This window comes from Oncorhynchus gorbuscha, linkage group LG08 (genome assembly GCF_021184085.1).
Source record: "Oncorhynchus gorbuscha isolate QuinsamMale2020 ecotype Even-year linkage group LG08, OgorEven_v1.0, whole genome shotgun sequence".
In the NCBI taxonomy this organism is placed as follows: Eukaryota; Metazoa; Chordata; class Actinopteri; order Salmoniformes; family Salmonidae; genus Oncorhynchus; species Oncorhynchus gorbuscha.
Genome location: NC_060180.1, coordinates 6,184,271 through 6,198,477, shown reverse-complemented (window position 1 = coordinate 6,198,477; position 14,207 = coordinate 6,184,271). Strand labels below are relative to the sequence as shown.

At 42.1% G+C, this 14,207-nt stretch overlaps 1 pseudogene; it reads right to left on the bottom strand.

The window, feature by feature from the left end:
- Positions 1-7,195: 7,195 nt before the first annotated feature.
- Positions 7,196-13,874, bottom strand: LOC124042243 (annotated as a pseudogene).
- Between the last annotated feature and the right edge of the window lie 333 nt (positions 13,875-14,207).

The window sequence follows — 14,207 nt, the reverse complement described above, 5'->3', positions numbered from 1 at the left end:
TATGTCCTAATCTTTCACCAAGTCTAAAGGTTGTCTGTTGGTCCCATATTCTCATTGTTAGGTAAACCATGTGAAATTGATCAATCTTTGACAGTGCAAAACCACTTAAACCTCTTTTGTTTGTGGAAGAATGCCTTCATCTACATTAATTGGTGACACATTGACAGAAAGGAGTTGCTTGAGCAACTAAAGAAAATTTCACAATTTCAAACTTTCTAGAAGTTCAAAATGAGAATAGGACGTGATATTTGTGCTCTTGCCAACTCCATCACTCATTGTCAAGCTAAACATACATTGTACCATGACAATGGGTGGGTGACAAGGACTTGATAGCATGATGGTACCAACAGGCTGGCACTCAGGCTAGTTCCCACACAAGTTTGTAGAAAAAAAAGCGAAAATAGAAGAAGGCCAGATATCTTGAAATGAGACGAAGGCTAGATATACTGAAACGAGACTAAGGCTAAACGAGACGAAGGCTAGATATACTGAAACGAGACGAAGGCTAGATATTCTGAAACGAGACGAAGGCTAGATATCCTGAAATGAGACGAAGGCTAGATATACTGAAACGAGAAGAAGGCTAAATGAGATGAAGGCTAGATATACTGAAACGAGATGAAGGCTAGATATACTGAAATGAGACGAAGGCTAGATATACTGAAACGAGACTAAGGCTAAACGAGACGAAGGCTAGATATACTGAAACGAGACGAAGGCTAGATATCCTGAAATGAGACGAAGGCTAGATATACTGAAACGAGAAGAAGGCTAAATGAGATGAAGGCTAGATATACTGAAACGAGACGAAGGCTAGATATACTGAAACGAGACGAAGGCTAGATATACTGAAACTGTCATGTTTTGTCATTTATTATCTTGTCTTGTCCCTGTGCTTCCCATTCTATTCGTTTCCCTCTGCTGGTCTTATTAGGTTCTTTCCCTCTTTCTATCCCTCTCTCTCCCCCTCCCTCTCTCACTCTCTCGCTCTCTCTTCTCTCTATCGTTCCGTTCCTGCTCCCAGCTGTTCCTATTCCCCTAATCATCATTTAGTCTTCCCACACCTGTTCCCGATCCTTTTCCCTGATTAGAGTCCCTATTTCTCTCCTTGTTATTCGTTTCTGCCCTGTCGGTTCCTTGTCTAGAATTCACCGTGCTGTGTTTGTGTATCGCCCTGTCGTGTCGTGTTTTCCTCAGATGCTGCGTGGTGAGCAGGTGTCTGAGTCTGTTTGGTTCAAGTGCCTTCCCGAGGCAACCTGCTGTTCACCTGCTGTTCAAGATCGAGTCACCAGTTTGTCCTCGTCATTTCGAGTGAAAGTTGTGTTTTTTGATTGTATTTACTTTACTGGATTAAAGACTCTGTTTTCGCCAAGTCGCTTTTGGGTCCTCTTTCACCTGCATGACAGAAGGAACCGACCAAGGAATGGACCCAGCGACTTCAGACGCTCGTTACACTGCCGTCAAGATCCAAGGAGCCATGCTCGGCAGACACGAGCAGGAATTGTCTGCTGCTCGCCATGCCGTGGAGAACCTGGCCGCTCAGGTTTCCGACCTCTCTGGACAGTTCCAGAGTCTTCGTCTCGTGCCACCTGTTACTTCCTGGCCTGCCGAGCCTCCAGAACCTAGGGTTAATAACCCACCTTGCTACTCCGGGCAGCCCACTGAGTGCCGCTCCTTTCTCACGCAGTGTGAGATTGTGTTCTCTCTCCAACCCAACACATACTCTAGAGAGAGAGCTCGGGTTGCTTACGTCATTTCACTCCTTACTGGCCGGGCTCGAGAATGGGGCACAGCTATCTGGGAGGCAAGGGCTGATTGCTCTAACAAGTACCAGAACTTTAAAGAGGAGATGATTCGGGTTTTTGACCGTTCAGTTTTTGGTAGGGAGGCTTCTAGGGCCCTGGCTTCCCTATGCCAAGGTGAACGGTCCATAACGGATTATTCTATTGAGTTTCGCACTCTTGCTGCCTCTAGTGAGTGGAACGAGCCGGCGCTGCTCGCTCGTTTTCTGGAGGGACTCCACGCAGTGGTTAAGGATGAGATTCTCTCCCGGGAGGTTCCTTCAGATGTGGACTCTTTGATTGCTCTCGCCATCCGCATAGAACGACGGGTAGATCTTCGTCACCGGGCTCGTGGAAGAGAGCTCGCATCAACGGTGTTTCCCTGCTCCGCATCGCAACCATCTCCCTCCTCTGGCTCAGAGTCTGAGCCCATGCAGCTGGGAGGGATTCGCATCTCGACTAAGGAGAGGGAACGGAGGATCACCAACCGCCTGTGCCTCTATTGCGGAGTTGCTGGACATTTTGTTAATTCATGTCCAGTAAAAGCCAGAGCTCATCTGTAAGCGGAGGGCTACAGGTGAGCGCAACTACTCAAGTCTCTCCATCAAAATCCTGTACTACTTTGTCGGTCCATCTACGCTGGACCGGTTCGGGTGCTACATGTAGTGTCTTGATAGACTCTGGGGCTGAGGGTTGTTTCATGGACGAAGCATGGGTTCGGAAACATGACATTCCTTTCAGAGAGTTAGAGAAGCCTACGCCCATGTTCGCCTTAGATGGTAGTCATTTTCCCAGTATCAGATTTGAGACACTACCTTTAACCCTCACAGTATCTGGTAACCACAGTGAGACTATTTCTTTTTTGATTTTTCGTTCACCGTTTACACCTGTTGTTTTGGGTCATCCCTGGCTAGTATGTCATAATCCTTCTATTAATTGGTCTAGTAATTCTATCCTATCCTGGAACGTTTCTTGTCATGTGAAGTGTTTAATGTCTGCCATCCCTCCCGTTTCTTCTGTCCCTACTTCTCAGGAGGAACCTGGCGATTTGACAGGAGTGCCGGAGGAATATCATGATCTGCGCACGGTCTTCAGTCGGTCCCGAGCCAACTCCCTTCCTCCTCACCGGTCGTATGATTGTAGTATTGATCTCCTTCCGGGGACCACTCCTCCTCGGGGTAGACTATACTCTCTGTCGGCTCCCGAACGTAAGGCTCTCGAGGATTATTTGTCTGTGTCTCTTGACGCCGGTACCATATTGCCTTCTTCCTCTCCGGCCGGGGCGGGGTTCTTTTTTGTTAAGAAGAAGGACGGTACTCTGCGCCCCTGCGTGGATTATCGAGGGCTGAATGACATAACGGTTAAGAATCGTTATCCGCTTCCCCTTATGTCATCAGCCTTCGAGATTCTGCAGGGAGCCAGGTGCTTTACTAAGTTGGACCTTCGTAACGCTTACCATCTCGTGCGCATCAGAGAGGGGGACGAGTGGAAAACGGCGTTTAACACTCCGTTAGGGCATTTTGAGTACCGGGTTCTGCCGTTTGGTCTCGCCAATGCGCCAGCTGTTTTTCAGGCATTAGTTAATGATGTTCTGAGAGACATGCTGAACATCTTTGTTTTTGTCTATCTTGACGATATCCTGATTTTTTCTCCGTCACTCGAGATTCATGTTCAGCACGTTCGACGTGTTCTACAGCGCCTTTTAGAGAATTGTCTCTACGTAAAGGCTGAGAAGTGCTCTTTTCATGTCTCCTCCGTTACTTTTCTCGGTTCCGTTATTTCCGCTGAAGGCATTCAGATGGATTCCGCTAAGGTCCAAGCTGTCAGTGATTGGCCCGTTCCAAGGTCACGTGTCGAGTTGCAGCGCTTTTTAGGTTTCGCTAATTTCTATCGGCGTTTCATTCGTAATTTCGGTCAAGTTGCTGCCCCTCTCACAGCTCTTACTTCTGTCAAGACGTGTTTTAAGTGGTCCGGTTCCGCCCAGGGAGCTTTTGATCTTCTAAAAGAACGTTTTACGTCCGCTCCTATCCTCGTTACTCCTGACGTCACTAGACAATTCATTGTCGAGGTTGACGCTTCAGAGGTAGGCGTGGGAGCCATTCTATCCCAGCGCTTCCAGTCTGACGATAAGGTTCATCCTTGCGCTTATTTTTCTCATCGCCTGTCGCCATCTGAGCGCAACTATGATGTGGGTAACCGTGAACTGCTCGCCATCCGCTTAGCCCTAGGCGAATGGCGACAGTGGTTGGAGGGGGCGACCGTTCCTTTTGTCGTTTGGACAGACCATAAGAACCTTGAGTACATCCGTTCTGCCAAACGACTTAATGCCCGTCAAGCTCGTTGGGCGTTGTTTTTCGCTCGTTTCGAGTTTGTGATTTCTTACCGTCCGGGTAGCAAGAACACCAAGCCTGATGCCTTATCCCGTCTGTTTAGTTCTTCTGTGGCTTCTACTGATCCCGAGGGGATTCTTCCTTATGGGCGTGTTGTCGGGTTAACAGTCTGGGGAATTGAAAGACAGGTTAAGCAAGCACTCACGCACACTGCGTCGCCGCGCGCTTGTCCTAGTAACCTCCTTTTCGTTCCTGTTTCCACTCGTCTGGCTGTTCTTCAGTGGGCTCACTCTGCCAAGTTAGCTGGTCATCCCGGTGTTCGAGGCACTCTTGCGTCTATTCGCCAGCGCTTTTGGTGGCCGACTCAGGAGCGTGACACGCGCCGTTTCGTGGCTGCTTGTTCGGACTGCGCGCAGACTAAGTCGGGTAACTCTCCTCCTGCCGGTCGTCTCAGACCGCTCCCCATTCCTTCTCGACCATGGTCTCACATCGCCCTAGACTTCATTACCGGTCTGCCTTTGTCTGCGGGGAAGACTGTGATTCTTACGGTTGTCGATAGGTTCTCTAAGGCGGCACATTTCATTCCCCTCGCTAAACTTCCTTCCGCTAAGGAGACGGCACAAATCATTATCGAGAATGTATTCAGAATTCATGGCCTCCCGTTAGACGCCGTTTCAGACAGAGGCCCGCAATTCACGTCACAGTTTTGTAGGGAGTTCTGTCGTTTGATATGTGCGTCCGTCAGTCTCTCTTCCGGGTTTCATCCCCAGTCTAACGGTCAAGCAGAGAGGGCCAATCAGACGATTGGTCGCATACTACGCAGCCTTTCTTTCAGAAACCCTGCGTCTTGGGCAGAACAGCTCCCCTGGGCAGAATACGCTCACAATTCGCTTCCTTCGTCTGCTACCGGGTTATCTCCGTTTCAGAGTAGTCTGGGTTACCAGCCTCCTCTGTTCTCATCCCAGCTTGCCGAGTCCAGCGTTCCCTCCGCTCAAGCGTTTGTCCAACGTTGTGAGCGCACCTGGAGGAGGGTGAGGTCTGCACTTTGCCGTTACAGGGCACAGACTGTGAGAGCCGCCAATAAACGCAGGATTAAGAGTCCAAGGTATTGTTGCGGCCAGAGAGTGTGGCTTTCCACTCGCAACCTTCCTCTTACCACAGCTTCTCGTAAGTTGACTCCGCGGTTCATTGGTCCGTTCCGTGTCTCCCAGGTCGTCAATCCTGTCGCTGTGCGACTGCTTCTTCCGCGACATCTTCGTCGCGTCCATCCTGTCTTCCATGTCTCCTGTGTCAAGCCCTTTCTTCGCACCCCCGTTCGTCTTCCCTCCCCCTCCCGTCCTTGTCGAGAGCGCACCTATTTACAAGGTACATAAGATCATGGACATGCGTTTCTCGGGGACGGGGTCACCAATACTTAGTGGATTGGGAGGGTTACGGTCCTGAGGAGAGGAGTTGGGTTCCGTCTCGGGACGTGCTGGACCGTTCACTCATTGATGATTTCCTCCGTTGCCGCCAGGATTCCTCCTCGAGTGCGCCAGGAGGCGCTCGGTGAGTGGGGGTACTGTCATGTTTTGTCATTTATTATCTTGTCTTGTCCCTGTGCTTCCCATTCTATTCGTTTCCCTCTGCTGGTCTTATTAGGTTCTTTCCCTCTTTCTATCCCTCTCTCTCCCCCTCCCTCTCTCACTCTCTCGCTCTCTCTTCTCTCTATCGTTCCGTTCCTGCTCCCAGCTGTTCCTATTCCCCTAATCATCATTTAGTCTTCCCACACCTGTTCCCGATCCTTTTCCCTGATTAGAGTCCCTATTTCTCTCCTTGTTATTCGTTTCTGCCCTGTCGGTTCCTTGTCTAGAATTCACCGTGCTGTGTTTGTGTATCGCCCTGTCGTGTCGTGTTTTCCTCAGATGCTGCGTGGTGAGCAGGTGTCTGAGTCTGTTTGGTTCAAGTGCCTTCCCGAGGCAACCTGCTGTTCACCTGCTGTTCAAGATCGAGTCACCAGTTTGTCCTCGTCATTTCGAGTGAAAGTTGTGTTTTTTGATTGTATTTACTTTACTGGATTAAAGACTCTGTTTTCGCCAAGTCGCTTTTGGGTCCTCTTTCACCTGCATGACAGAAACGAGACGAAGGCTAGATATACTGAAACGAGACGAAGGCTAAATATACTGAAACGAGATGAAGGCTAAACGAGACTAAGGCTAGATATACTAAAATGAGACGAAGGCTAGATATACTGAAACGAGATGAAAGCTAAACGAGACGAAGGCTAAATGAGACGAAGGCCAGATATACTGAAACGAGACGAAGGCTAGATATACTGAAATGCTTTACAGTGTTTTACATAATATGTTCTATTGAACATGCCACCACAATTGTCACGACTTCCGCCGAAGTTGGCTCTCCTGCCTGTTCGGGCGGTGCTCGGCGGTGTGTTTTATTCTCTGGTCTATTTTTGATCCTGTGTTGGATTATTCACCCTGTGTGTTGGGTTGACCATGTTTTTTGTGCGCCGGAGAATAAACTGTCAAATATCTGAAACCTGCTCTCTGCACCTGATTCCACCCACCTTGATAAAACGTGACAACAATAAAGGTATTTATCTGATGGAAAACACAAGTTCCAACTCGTGAAAGTGGTTTAAGAGGAAGGAACAAACCCTAACCCTTAGGGTAACTCAGTAGAGGAAACAGATCTATAGAACATGGGTTTATTGCCAAGCCCCACAGGAAGACATACCAACACCAGTATTTATGAAGAACAAAACAGGAGATTAATTGATGACCGTGTGAGAAAAACAGACTACAATTAATTTTACAGTGCTCTTTCACTGTGTAATAACCAGATTAACAAGAACTTTTGTCAAGTGTGTTACTTAAATGATTATATTGTTATTTTTTGGTTGTTTTGGTTACGTTAGTAGGGCCCTAGTGCATCTATGCTTTGGTCCATCGATTATCTTCTGCCTAGATATTCTGCTCTATGTTCATATTTCATGATCTTGCTTTAAAACTACTGTTTCTCTGAGTGACATAGATTCGCATAGAATTATAGAATCCCTTTGTAATTTAATAGAACCTCTGTGTGGATTCATACAACTTCAACTGTTCCATTTCTGTTTTCATCAGAAGTGATTCCATGGAATGGCACTTTCTCCATTCAGTTTCGCTCTGCAAATGAGAAAAGGTGCAATTAGATGTTAGATGACCATTTGTCCAATTATGAATACTGATTTAATACTGGATTAAATACCATTATTTAATGCAACTTGGTAAAAAAAAGTATATCTTGCTATAAGCATGTATGAGCCTTTATAATGTCTTATAACCAGGCTCATGACAAGTCTTACAATGCATCATATAACTGCATCATAAATGTACAATTTAGGTACTTGATGAATATTGTCCTATAAGCCATATGGGCTGTAAAATCATCAATCAATAAATCATAATAAAATCAATCAATCAATAATATAGCTGGAGGCTTTAAATACAGTGTTAGCAAATACAATTCCTCCTCTACCTTGGTGACCTTATGTCCTCTATGAACTCTGGCAAGCGAACATTGAGTGTTTCTGGGAGGAGCAAAGCCACTAGTCTGGTACCAACAATCACCAAGCTATATATTACAGCAGGAAGGACCTCCCAAATATCGTCTAATAGTGTGACGAGAGGGAGCGATGGACACGCCCAGTCGACCCACAAACGAGATGTTGTCAACGCCGCTCTGCATGAGGGACCAAACTAACAAGTTATTTAAGGTGCAAGAGGAGAGATATGTGAGGGGGAAAAAAACACATTATGTAGCAGCATGACGTACTTTGAAACTTCTTGTCAACAATATGTGTTATAAAGAGGCCACTATAAAGAGCAACCCAATGACCAAGTCTCGATATTAGGTCTCTGTTTCTATGAACATCATAACCCAAAAGGGGTCCGTCTCAGGAGGGCAACAAACAACGTTACAAAACATTCAGATATAAATGTATTCTTTAGAAAAGAGTTGATAGTCTTGTTACATTTCTATCTGCAACATTGTGAATGACGTTTCACCTCACTGAATACACCGAAGGACTCATTACATTAAGTGAACAAATGTGATATAGTAGTTTATTGGTCACTCACTAAACTACTGAGAGCTCAGTGGTATAAAGGAACATTATTGTGAAGGACGCTTCTGTAATGCATACGATGGGAGACAGAGCTAGTTTTCAGCACAGGGTGCAGCAGATGTTTCTTTGTAAAGGACCACAGGAGGAGGCAGGTAGCTGGGTCCAGGGGCAGGCAGAATTATACATTCAGGGGATCTACATGTTTGAGAGTGTGAGTTGGAAGCAGATGTTACAGTTTGACAGGCTTTTCCCAAAAAGACCCATGAGTGCATTCGGAAGTATTCAGACACCTTCACTTTTTCCACATTTTGTTACGTTACAGCCTTATTTTAAAATGGAATAAATGTTTTTCCCCCCTCATTAATCTACACACAATACCCCATAATGACAAAGCAAAAACAGTTTTTTTTTATGTTTGCAAATGTACTAAAAATAAAAAACTGAAATATTCCATTTAAATAAGTATTCATACCCTTTACTCAGTACTTTGTTGAAGCACCTTTGCCAGTGATTACAGCCTCGAGTCGTCTTGGGTATGACGCTTCAAGCTTGGTACAACTGTATTTTGAGAGTTTCTCCCATTCTTCTCTGCAAATCCTCTCAAGCTTTGTCAGGTTGTTTGGGGAGCGTCACTGCACAGCTATTTTCAGGTCTCTTCAGAGATGTTATATTGATTTCAAGTCCGGGCTCTGGCCGGGCCACCCAAGGACATACAGAGACTTGTCCCAAAGCCACTCCTGCGTTGTCTTGGCTGTGTGCTTAGTGTCGTTGTCCTATTGGAAGGTGAACCTTCGCCCCAGTCTGAGGTCTTGAGCGCTCTGTAACAGGTTTTCATCAAGGATCTCTCTGCACTTTTCTCTATTCATCTTTCTCTCGATCCTGACTAGTCTTCCAGTCCCTGTCGCTGAAAAACATCTCCACAGCACGATGTTGCCACCACCATGTTTCACCGTGTGGATGGTTTTGACCAAGTGATGAGTGGTGCCCGGTTTTCTCCAGACGTGACGCTTGGCATTCAGGCCATAGAGTTCAATCTTGGTTTCATCAGACCAGATAATCTTGTTTCTCATGGTTTGAGAGTCCTTTAGGTGCCTTTTTCTCAAACTCCAAGAGGGCTGTCATGAGCCTTTTACTGAGGAGTGGCTTCCGTTTGGTCACTCTACCATAAAGGCCAGATTGGTGGAGTGCTGGTTGTCTTTCTGGAAGGTTCTCCCATCTCCAGAGGAACTCTGGAGCTCTGTCAGAGTGACCATTGGGTTCATGGTCACCTCCCTGACCAAGGCCCTTCTCCCCTGATTGCTGAGTTTTGCCGGGCGGACGGCTCAAGGAAGAGTCTTGGTGGTTCCAAACTTCTTCCATTTAAGAATGATGGAGGCCACTGTGTTCTTGGTGTCCTTCAATGCTGCAGAAATGTGTTGGTACCCTTCCCCAGAGCTATGCCTCAACACAATCGTGTCTCAGAGCTCCACGGAAAATTCCTTTGACCTCATGGCTTGGTTTTATATAAGGTGTGACCTTACATAGACAGGTGCGTGCCTTTCCAAATCATGTCCAATCAATTTAAAGGTGGACTCTAATCAAGTTGTAGAAACATCTCAAGGATGATCAATGGAAACAGGATGCACCTGAGCTCGATTTCAATTCTCATAGCAAAGGGTCTGAATACTTATGTAAATAAGGTATTTGTTTTTTTATACATTTGTCATTATGAGGTATTGTGTAGATTGATGTGGAAAAACAATTATTTATCCACTTTAGAATAAGGTTGTAAGGTAACAGAATGTGGAAAAAGGGGTCTGAATACTTTCCAAATGCACGGTACCTGAGTGAAGATATGAAAGCCTTAGAATCAGTCATTCATGTTAACAACTGACAAGTAACACACAGGGCTCAAAATGCAAGTGCAGAAAGAGAAAACAAACTGTGTCGATGGCCTAAGTTCCACAAGGAACAAAGGTTTGCAAGTAAGTAAGTAGAAACGTAAAGTGAAGTAAAATCTTAACACGTGTAGCGCATTGTTGCAAAGTCGAATACTACATTATTTGCTAACAATATATTTTAGGAACCAACAAATACCTTGAGGAGCAAATATGTTGAAGACACAGGCTCCAGACAAAAGCAGTGTCACAACCTTTCGGCCAATCTTGTTCAAGAAGTGATAGACTGCAATCTTTCCAGGCATCTCCATGGCAACATATATGAACTGTGTGAAATAGATGTTCATGCTAAACCCAGTGTTGTTCAGGCTGATTCAGTAATATGTGAACACAACTCCATACCTACAGGTCACATAAAATAAGGAACTTAAGAAAAAAAATATGCAACAGGTTATACATGTGACATTTTAACTAGCAACTAGTGTCAAATGACAATGGATGTCCCAATGGATGTCCCAATGGATGGCCCAATGGATGGCCCAATGGAATATGATAAAGTAAGAAGCAGTACTAAGACATTTTAAGAGTTAAATGTAGAACAAAAGAACAAGCTGAATAGAACAAAAGAACAAGCTGAATAGAACAAGCTGAATAGAACAAGCTGAATAGAACAAAAGAACAAGCTGAATAGAACAAAAGAACAAGCTGAATAGAACAAGCTGAATAGAACAAGCTGAATAGAACAAAAGAACAAGCTGAATAGAACAAGCTGAATAGAACAAAAGAACAAGCTGAATAGAACAAAAGAACAAGCTGAATAGAACAAAGAACAAGTTGAATAGAACAAAAGTACAAGCTGAATAGAACAAAGAACAAGCTTAATAGAACAAAGTACAAGCTGAATAGAACAAAGAACAAGTTGAATAGAACAAAGAACAAGTTTAATAGAACAAAGAACAAGCTGAATAGAACAAAGTGCAAGCTGAATGGAACACAAGTACAAGCTGAATAGAACAAAGAACAAGTTGAATAGAACAAAAGTACAAGCTGAATAGAACAAAGAACAAGCTTAATAGAACAAAGTACAAGCTGAATAGAACAAAGAACAAGCTTAATAGAACAAAGTACAAGCTGAATAGAACAAAGAACAAGTTGAATAGAACAAAGAACAAGTTTAATAGAACAAAAGAACAAGCTGAATAGAACAAGCTGAATAGAACAAAAGAACAAGCTGAATAGAACAAGCTGAATAGAACAAAAGAACAAGCTGAATAGAACAAAAGAACAAGCTGAATAGAACAAGCTGAATAGAACAAAAGAACAAGCTGAATAGAACAAGCTGAATAGAACAAAAGAACAAGCTGAATAGAACAAGCTGAATAGAACAAAAGAACAAGCTGAATAGAACAAGCTGAATAGAACAAAAGAACAAGCTGAATAGAACAAAAGAACAAGCTGAATAGAACAAGCTGAATAGAACAAAAGAACAAGCTGAATAGAACAAGCTGAATAGAACAAAAGAACAAGCTGAATAGAACAAGCTGAATAGAACAAAAGAACAAGCTGAATAGAACAAGCTGAATAGAACAAAAGAACAAGCTGAATAGAACAAGCTGAATAGAACAAAAGAACAATCTGAATAGAACAAAAGAACAAGCTGAATAGAACAAAGTACAAGCTGAATGGAACACAAGTACAAGCTGAATAGAACAAAGAACAAGTTGAATAGAACAAAAGTACAAGCTGAATAGAACAAAGAACAAGCTTAATAGAACAAAGTACAAGCTGAATAGAACAAAGTGCAAGTTGAATAGAACAAAGTACAAGTTGAATAGAAAAAAGTACAAGTTGAATAGAACAAAGTACAAGTTGAATAGAACAAAGTACAAGTTGAATAGAACAAAACAACAAGCTGAATAGAACAAAGTACAAGTTGAATAGAACAAAGTACAAGTTGAATAGAAAAAAGTACAAGTTGAATAGAACAAAACAACAAGCTGAATAGAACAAAGTACAAGTTGAATAGAACAAAGTACAAGTTGAATAGAACAAAGTGCAAGTTGAATAGAACAAAACAACAAGCTGAATAGAACAAAGTACAAGTTGAATAGAACAAAGTACAAGTTGAATAGAACAAAGTACAAGTTGAATAGAACAAAGTGCAAGTTGAATAGAACAAAACAACAAGCTGAATAGAACAAAGTGCAAGTTGAATAGAACAAAGTACAAGTTGAATAGAACAAAGTGCAAGTTGAATAGAACAAAACAACAAGCTGAATAGAACAAAACAACAAGCTGAATAGAACAAAGTACAAGTTGAATAGAACAAAACAACAAGCTGAATAGAACAAAGTGCAAGTTGAATAGAACAAAGTACAAGTTGAATAGAAAAAAGTACAAGTTGAATAGAACAAAGTACAAGTTGAATAGAACAAAACAACAAGCTGAATAGAACAAAGTACAAGTTGAATAGAACAAAACAACAAGCTGAATAGAACAAAGTACAAGTTGAATAGAACAAAGTACAAGTTGAATAGAACAAAACAACAAGCTGAATAGAAAAAAGTACAAGTTGAATAGAACAAAACAACAAGCTGAATAGAACAAAGTACAAGTTGAATAGAACAAAGTACAAGTTGAATAGAAAAAAGTACAAGTTGAATAGAACAAAACAACAAGCTGAATAGAACAAAGTACAAGCTGAATAGAACAAAGTACAAGCTGAATAGAACAAAGTACAAGTTGAATAGAACAAAGTACAAGTTGAATAGAACAAAGTACAAGTTGAATAGAACAAAGTACAAGTTGAATAGAACAAAAGTATAAGCTGAATAGAACAAAGAACAAGTTGAATAGAACAAAGTACAAGCTGAATAGAACAAAGAACAAGTTGAATAGAACAAAACAACAAGCTGAATAGAACAAAGTACAAGTTGAATAGAACAAAAGAACAAGATGAATAGAACAAAGAACAAGCTGAATAGAACAAAGAACAAGCTGAATAGAACAAAAGAACAAGATGAATAGAACAAAGAACAAGCTGAATAGAACAAAGAACAAGTTGAATAGAACAAAGAACAAGTTTAATAGAACAAAAGAACAAGATGAATAGAACAAAAGAACAAGATGAATAGAACAAAAGAACAAGATGAATAGAACAAAGAACAAGCTGAATAGAACAAAGAACAAGTTGAATAGAACAAAGAACAAGTTTAATAGAACAAAAGAACAAGATGAATAGAACAAAAGAACAAGCTGAATAGAACAAAGTACAAGTTGAATAGAACAAAACAACAAGCTGAATAGAACAAAGAACAAGTTGAATAGAACAAAGAACAAGTTTAATAGAACAAATAACAAGCTGAATAGAACAAAGAACAAGCTGAATAGAACAAAAGAACAAGCTGAATAGAACGAAGAACAAGCTGAATAGAACAAAGAACAAGCTGAATAGAACAAAGAACAAGCTGAATAGAACAAAAGAACAAGCTGAATAGAACAAAAGAACAAGATGAATATTCAAAGAACCTTCAGCATTTATTAACATAACAGATCCCTGAGTCATGCAATATAGCACTAAATCAGTCAACCTTTTCACATGAATAATGTATGAAATCCCCGTGTATTGGAACTGACTTTAAAAAAACATTTCCTGTATATAGTAAGCTTACTTACTTTATTGTATTATTTCTTGTGTTTTTTTCTAGTAATACATTGTTATTGATTATTGCATTGTTGGGTTTTGAGTTAGCAAGAAAGGCATTCCACAGTACTTGTGCATGTGACATTAAAACGTGAAACATTTAACACCTAATTTACCCAAGATCAATTCCCTTGCGGTTTAATGTCCGTTTTTCGAGGGATACTATAATAATACATATTAAAGTATTATACGATATATAACACTATAGAAAACAAAGTACAATCAGTCACTAACTTAGTGAGTACAATAGAGATTATGCTTATTCCAGAGAAGAATGTCATGATACAAAAGATGATATAGGAGGTAGAGAAGGCATTGTTTAAGCCAATCACCATATTTGACAGGTACGCTTGCCACCATCAGCGTTTCCCACTGGCCAAATCGGATCAGAGAAGAATAAGGCATTTTAAA